Source organism: Astatotilapia calliptera, chromosome 3 (genome assembly GCF_900246225.1).
Source record: "Astatotilapia calliptera chromosome 3, fAstCal1.2, whole genome shotgun sequence".
Taxonomy (NCBI): Eukaryota; Metazoa; Chordata; class Actinopteri; order Cichliformes; family Cichlidae; genus Astatotilapia; species Astatotilapia calliptera.
In genome coordinates this window covers 21,955,462-21,963,172 of record NC_039304.1, presented here as the reverse complement: position 1 = coordinate 21,963,172, position 7,711 = coordinate 21,955,462, and the positions used below count along the sequence as shown (strand labels likewise).

The 7,711-nt window shown below is 44.1% G+C and overlaps 1 protein-coding gene across 1 annotated transcript in view; it reads left to right on the top strand.

Moving 5' to 3' along the window:
- The first annotated feature begins 1,138 nt into the window (after positions 1-1,138).
- Positions 1,139-7,711, top strand: part of gal3st3 (galactose-3-O-sulfotransferase 3) — a 52,353-nt gene continuing 45,780 nt past the window's right edge. Inside the window, exon 1 of the mRNA XM_026162377.1 lies at positions 1,139-1,563. The gene's annotated coding sequence lies outside the window, so the exon portion shown is untranslated. The remainder of the gene's footprint in view (positions 1,564-7,711) is intronic.

The following is a 7,711-nucleotide window of genomic DNA, read 5'->3' as shown; positions in this document are numbered from 1 at the left end:
ATAGGCAGCAGCAGATGTCTCACAGTTACAGAAATTACTCAAACACAGGCAGCAACAACACACATGCAACAATAAGTGAAAGAATACAAATAAAATAAAAATAAAATTCAATAAAATTCAAATAAAATAAAAAGTCAGTTAAAATGACAATCAATCTAATTGAAACAGTTGCATGTTATGGACTTGGCCTCAAGGATTCGTAGTTTAGATTTAAAATCACTTAATGAAATGAATTCAGTCATTTTCCATTCCTTCTGCAGTTTGTTCCCTGATAATGCGCCTGATAAGATCAAGACAAAAACATGATACCATAGAGCACTCCATCCAGACATAGAAACAAAATAGCAAGAAATGTTTAATGTTAAGGGCCTCTTGGATCAGAAATGTTGGAGGACACTTAAACGTGACAGTGGTCCCACTGCAGCAAAGATTAGTGATTTCCATGACAACTTGATTATCAAGGCTGAGATGATTGGCTTGTTACTCATGATACCAGCAGAAAGTTGAGTCATGTAAACCTGTAAAAACACAAACAAACTTGTGCCCATACCCATATTTATGGTGTTTTGGAATGTCTCCATTAGACATGCTAAAACAAAATATATGACTCAGCTCATTTTGAGAGGGTTGGATGGGAACTGTAATTCACCGAGGGGTGTGTGTGTGCGCGTGTGTGTGTGTGTGTGTGTGGGGGGGGGGGGGGTATAAGTGTTGAAATAATGAAAAATAAATCTACTAAATGCTTGCATTCATTGCAATTAGTAACCTCAGTCATACTAAACACCCCTTTGTTATGAAAATGCTGTGAATAATAGATGAGGGAGGCCCCGTTCCTGGGGTTGCCTAAGGCCCGTGAATCACTAAATGCACCCCTGTTGACTGTAGATTTACATACGAGCTCTCTGTGAAGCCCCACTTCAAATTTAAATCAGCCTGCGTGGCATCACAAAAGCTTTTCACAGTGAACGGCAAGAAGCAACTTTACAACAGAGAGCGCGGGGTTAACGGAGCGCCCGGAGCTGGAGATACAATATTCGGGGAAACGTTACATAAGTATTACAATAATTTTCTCGTCACGGTCGAACGACTTTCCGTTAGGATTGTCCATGCGCGTTAATGTGCTCGTGGCGTGTGTGAAGACCATATGTGCTTGCTGTGAGCGCGCGAGCCGCCGCACAGCGTTCTCCGCGCGTCACGAACACACGCGCAGAGAGAGAGAGAGAGGGGAGAGAGAGAGAGGCAAACGCCTCTCGTTATGTAGCACGAGGAGTCGCTCGCGAGGACCGTTCTCTTGACAGACAGCAGATCTGCAGCCTCACTGACTGCTTCACCTGAACAAGCCCCAAACAGTGCCGAAGAGAGCCAAGAGTGAAGGCGAGCAGGAGGAGCGGGAGGTCCTCCAATAAACCGAACAAATAAATTTAAAATAAAATAACGGAAAAAGAAGAAAGAAGGAGGAGAGGGGACAGGAGGCAGCCGGCTGGCCGGGACACGCAGTCCGCCTGAGGGGAGAAATCACCGCTACCACCGTCACATCACATCACAGCTCCGGAGATAACAAAGGTCGGTAACGGTGTAATAGCAGCATCCCTATCCTTACATGGCGGCGTTAATCCCCGTAGTAGCGCAGCAGTGGACGTGTCTGATGTGCTGTTTAAAAGGGAAAAAGGGGGGTCGATGTGTCACAAGCGGACATTTGTAGACGATCATGTTTGTTTCTATTGTGCCAATGTTCCGTTTTTCTCTCTCTGTGATCCTCACCGCTCCTCTGTGGGGACAATTACGCACCGATAGCTGCGCCAAAAGCGGATTTATGGCCACCCCCCCGCGCTGACACGTTTTTCTCAAAAAAAAAAAAAAAAAAAAAAAAAAAGGTGTTCAGAGCCAACATGTGTATCATTTGGAAATGAGCCGCGGAGTGATTTCACTCCGGCACGACCCCTCAAAGCTATCCAGGCGTGCTGGTGCTGTTGTCGATCCAGCGGCGGAGAAGAACGAAGTTCTCACATACAAAGAGCTGAAGTGAAGCTGAGTGTTAAAAGCAATGAAGAGTGGACACGGTAACCACCGTCCGTGCTTTTCATGCCGTTTTTAACCTTTTGAAGTTTTCTTTTCTTTTTTCCCTCCCGGTTATCGCGTTCCCGCTAAACTCAGTCGCTGCTCTAACCCGTTTTTCCAGGTTAACAGATTTTTTTTTTCAACTGGTTAGATTTGCTTACATTTTACGCTCTCCAGATGTTGCAGATTTGTCCATTTTTTGAATAGATTAGATCACAGACCTGGCGGAAAAAAGGAATTAACATCGTCTTAAGTGTATACATGTGCATATAGGTGCTGATAGTATCTTCAAATAGCAACGCGAACTATGTTGATGACAAATATTTTCACATTCAGCTTTTTGTTCGAGCAAATTAATGTGCCAGTTAAGCGGGAAGCTGTGTTAAACTGTGTAATAAACTGGTGACAGGTAGCAGGTGTTGATGTTTCCTGCTCATCTCGAGTCTGATGAGTTTCTTTGTGGTTTTAGGAGGAAAATATCAGCTTGTGATTTCATGTCAGTGGACACACAGGTGCCAGTATTTTGCATCGTCATATGAAGATAACTACAACATGTATTTGCATGAACTGGACATGGAAACCTTCTTTTTCCACAGAGGTCTTTATTTTAGTCAAATCATATGGAATACTTGCAAAAAGGCAAAAACCAAAGCTGTAAATGATTTGTATATATTTGTATATATATTTGTATAATACCCTTTTTCTCCTCGGCCGGCTGACAGACCAGGAAAAGCACAAGCACAGTAAAACAGACCTGTTGTACTGCATACTTTGTGCATTGCCTCCATCTGGCAACAGAGCTCACTGCACTCAGCGGTGCGAACAGCGCTAGCTGCGCTGGACCATAAACCCAGCTTTAACCTGGAAAACCGGTCTGCTTGTTGACTGGTCGACATTGGGCAGATGCTTTCGTCATCCGCTGCCAGCGACGTGCAGTCAGGATTTTGGAGAACTGCACGATAGCGCGTCCTGTCCGAGCTCAGACACTGTCGGACACATTAGCCTAAAACCAGCTATACACCGAGATGGAATCGGTGTATTTATCGCGATCTTCTCTGCCAGCGCCTCAAAGCTTGTCGGGATGATTGATTTCTCCTGTTCAGTCAGATTAAGAGAGTGTCAACACCTGTGCCGGGAAATTAATTAAACTTCACGCGGAGATTAACCGCGCGGGATTATCAGTGTGAACTCCTTCGTACACCCGGAGGAGAGGAGGGCAACTGTTAATGACAGACTATTTATACCTTTATTGAATCTAGCATGATGGCAGAATGATTCCAGCTGTTGCTGGAGCCTGTTCAATATTTTCCGTAACACAGATTTGCTTCTGTTCCATTAGTTGATTAGTTTGTTGTTGGCTGAAGTTTTTTCAGTCTGCTGCATCACTTACAGAGGTTTGTATTTGCCTTGTTGGAAGGAAATGCGCATTGTTGTCACTGTTGGTTCTTGAAGTGGCTCTTTACACACACACACACACACACACACACACACACACACACACACACACACACACACACACACACACACACACACACACAAAATGTACTTTGGTTACATGTTAATGGGGTACTTCATTAATCTGACATCTGACAGAAAATTATGGGCCACACTCAAAGCAAGTCAGTCCCTGCAGAAATCATTTACTTGGGTGTGGGAATAGAATAAAAAAGATTTAAAATAAACATGAAGAGTATCAGAGGAGGTGTCCCTATTTCAGCTCAGTCACTCAGTGAAATAGCTGTCACATCTAATGAATAATTCAAGTCATTTAGTAAGCTTAAAATGGGGAAAAAAAAACATTTGCAGGCTCCAGCTTGTCAAAATAAGAATTTGCCCCCACACCATTTTTTTTATTTGGTGCTTGTTTTTGACTTTTGGTCAGACAAAACAAGACATTTTAAAGCCATCAAATACTCCAGGAAGCTAGAATGGTGTTTCCCCCCTTTTCCCCATCAAGTAAAGCAAATAACCGTGGGACTCCTTTGTAAATGTCTCACAAAACAGAAATAATTCCCACATTTTCTGGGTTTTTGTGTCTTTTTAAACGGCTTTGACAGCAGGTGGATGGACGGCCCACGTAAAATACTGAGAAATCTCATCAATCCTCATGCTGGTCCATTGCTGCTCCTTTTTGATCCGTGCGTCTACCTGCCTCCCCTCTGTCCGTCTGTCTCTCGCCTCCTCGTCTGTCTTCGGGAAGTAGGTTAGTGAGAAAGGAGGCGAGGTGACTTAATAAACCCCATCTCGCGGCAGGTCATTTACAAGCACGGACCTAAAAAGGTTCCTGACTTTCTTTCTTTCTTTTTTCTTCTCTCTGGTGTGCCCACAAGAAAGGCACAAGACTGAGTGATGAATGTGCACTCTGTTGGGAGAACAGCGATGCAGGGAATAACAATGGAGGTGAGGTGAGGTGGTGTTGATGGAGGGGGCAGGGAGGGATAGAACAGCGACACACTTATGAATAAACGCTCACACACTAACGCGCGGGCCACACCGGCCCTCTACAAAAAAACGCGAAGATAAAGTGCGCTGACTAAGATTCACTGCACGGCTGTGTTAAAGCTCATCACAAAAGTCTTTTTAGATGGAGGGTGCCCTTTAAAGGCTCTGAGAAAGGAGTTTATTTATACTGTAGCAGACTATGATATACTGCTCTGTGTCTGGCTGCTGCACAGTGTCCCTGAAAATGGTCGTTCTTAGGCCCCAAGCCAGAAAAGGAGAAGTCTTTGTTTACTGGTTCCCAGGAGGCGGAAAGAGTCAGACATGCTGGTATGTAGCATAAATTCCTCCATTTGCGTGAGATAGGAATTTCTAAAAGAAAGGGAGGAAAATAACCTGGAGAAGTAGGACGTGGAGTGTCTGCATACAGTATAATGCAGTTATTTTTTATTCAAATTTAACTCTGAGTGACAGAAATGCCTGCATGTACCCCGTCAAGCCAACAAAGATGACATTCTGGTGATGGGGAGAGGTGAAAAGGAGCCAGATGGTGATTTTAGGGTGAGTGGGGTTTTCAGAAAATGCAACAGTATCAGCAAAGCTTTGAAGGAAGGGGACAGTTAAGCATCGCAGAGCTCACACACTTGCACACACAGAGAAAAAAAAGGGGCAGAGAAAATCATACAGGAGGACAGATGGTGAGCGTTGTCTTTTTTTTCTTCTCTGTGCAGTTGGTATTGACAGGGAAGGGGTTTACGGGCACGCAGGTTTCAGGGGTGCAGGAGGATGCGGTGCTCACTCAGGTCTTCTTAATGTGCGTAAGCGGAGGTCATGACTGTGGTTTAAGACCGACTGTGAGCCTGAGTGATTAGAGCGCATGTGATTAAAAATTTACTTGTGGGCATCTCGGCTCACCGCGGAGAACTGAGGGAGTGTGTGTGCTTGCGCTGATTTAGCGATGTGTGGATGTTGGCCTGAGCGAGATTAATGCTCCATGTTAACAAACCTCTTGGTTTGACCCTGGCCAGCTGACACACACACACACACACACACACACACACACACACACACACACACACACACACACACACACACACACACACACACACACACACACAGACATGTATTCTCTCACGCAGACAGCATCCACTTGATCCCCTGTTAGGTTGATGCTGGCCTTGAGCAACCCTCCTTGCAGAAGCATGCATGCGCACACAGACACGCACAAACAAACATTGAAAACTGGCCAACTTTCAGCCACTTTGATGCATTAGTGCAAAGGTACATTTTCTCCTCATTGTGGCTCAGGAGCAAATAGATTTTGATGTGCAGGCATGCACCTTATTTCAGATTAGAGGCTTTACTGGATACAAAAATGGACGGTGTAGAGTTGAAAATGCCCTCTTGTCACCCCCCCGTGGTGCCGCATATCATTGATATCCCTGGTTGTGATTGATTCCTTGGGGGAGCCTGCTAGATGAAGAAGAAGAGACATCAGTAATTTGTTGTATAATTGTTAGAGAGCAAAGACTTCACAATGAAAAATGAATGCTAGAGCGCTCTTTATTGCTTGTCACAAAACGAGACAGGCTTTTATCCCGGTTCCCTGTCATGTGTGGTTCTGGCTGCTGATGCCAGATGAAGACAGATGGGCGAGGGTTTTTGTCGGGGTTTGGGCCCGGCTCCAGGGAGCTGCCCTTGGTACGAACGCTTTCATCTACTTGTAGATGTCCGATAGCCAGATACCAGCAGACCCTGGATTAAAACGGTCTGGGCAGAAAGATTATGGGAGCAAAGTCCTGTATCTCGATGGCCCTGCTGTTCCGCACAACACGAAAATGCATTATTCATTATTAATACAGAGAGCATCTTGGTCTGGGTGCTGTTGTTATTGTCGGGCAAACTTCTACGTAGCAGAGTCCTCCCTTTTCCAAAGTCCTGACCTTGAATTTTTTTTCCATTCAGACACTCTCTGCTCTTTAGACTTTTGGAAAGTGTTTGAGTGAACCAGAGCCTGAGGTTGTTTTTTTCTCAGTACTATGAATAGCACCATGACTAATCTGACTGGGGTAATAACAACATTTAAGCTTTCTTTGTTGCGCTATTCAGTCAGAGCGTATACGGTGCAGGGGACACCATGAGGTTAACTTAGAAATATGCAGATTTTCATCAATTTACCCAAATAACACAAATATTTTAAATTTCAAAATACAGTGATGATCAGGCTTTCTTTCTGATCAAAGAGCCCTGTCCTATATTTTGACTGATATCTAATTGTGTTTATTACAGTTATCATTACAATGATTCTGTGTGAGAATATAAATGAAATCAATGTTATTATAATGACAACCATCCTCGAGTAGGAATAATTTGGGGTGGTTTCCAGTTTAACTACCCTGAGAGGCACAAACCCCTCATCTAGCAGCTGCTGATGCTCTCTAAGCTAATTGCAGTGATCACATGGTGCAACACCAATCAGCCACAACATTAAAACTTCTAATGTTGCATAGCGCTGTGTAGGTCTCCCTCATGCTACTGTAATCTCTGACTTGTCAGTGTGTTCAGTTCCTTTGGTGTCTGTTTTATTATTGTAATGAATAGTGACTGATGGTAATTGAGAGCTATCTGTTGTACGTGTTATTATCTGATAAGATTGATGAGTGCACGATGAAGCAAGAATCAAGGGTATGTGAGGTAATCTGAGTTTAAAGTTCGTCGGCGTCATGAAGGTGGCTCTCATTTTATTTGGCTAACATCACCATGGTAACTTGTACTGAAAACATAACCTGGTCGGGAGGTTATGTGTCTTGCTGCAAGACCCAATTTGAGTGAAGTTTAGCTGTAGGACAGATTCTCTAGAGCAGTGGTCTCCAACCTTTTTTGCGCCACGGACCGGTTTATGCCCGACAATTTTCTCGGACCGGCCTTTAAGGTGTCACAGATAAATACAACAAAATAAAACTAGTACCGGTACCGAAATAAAGAAGATTTATTCATAACACACGTGAAAAGACCCAGGAAAACCGAGTTAACGATAAAAACGATAACAAAATAACGCTGAAAACCGATAAAAACCCTGAAAACCATACATTTCACACCTGAGCCTCAACTCTCGCGGCCCGGTACCAAACGACTCACGGACCGGTACCGGACCTCGGGGACCGCTGCTCTAGAATACTTTGGTATAGAGAGGAGTTCATGGTTCACTCAATGA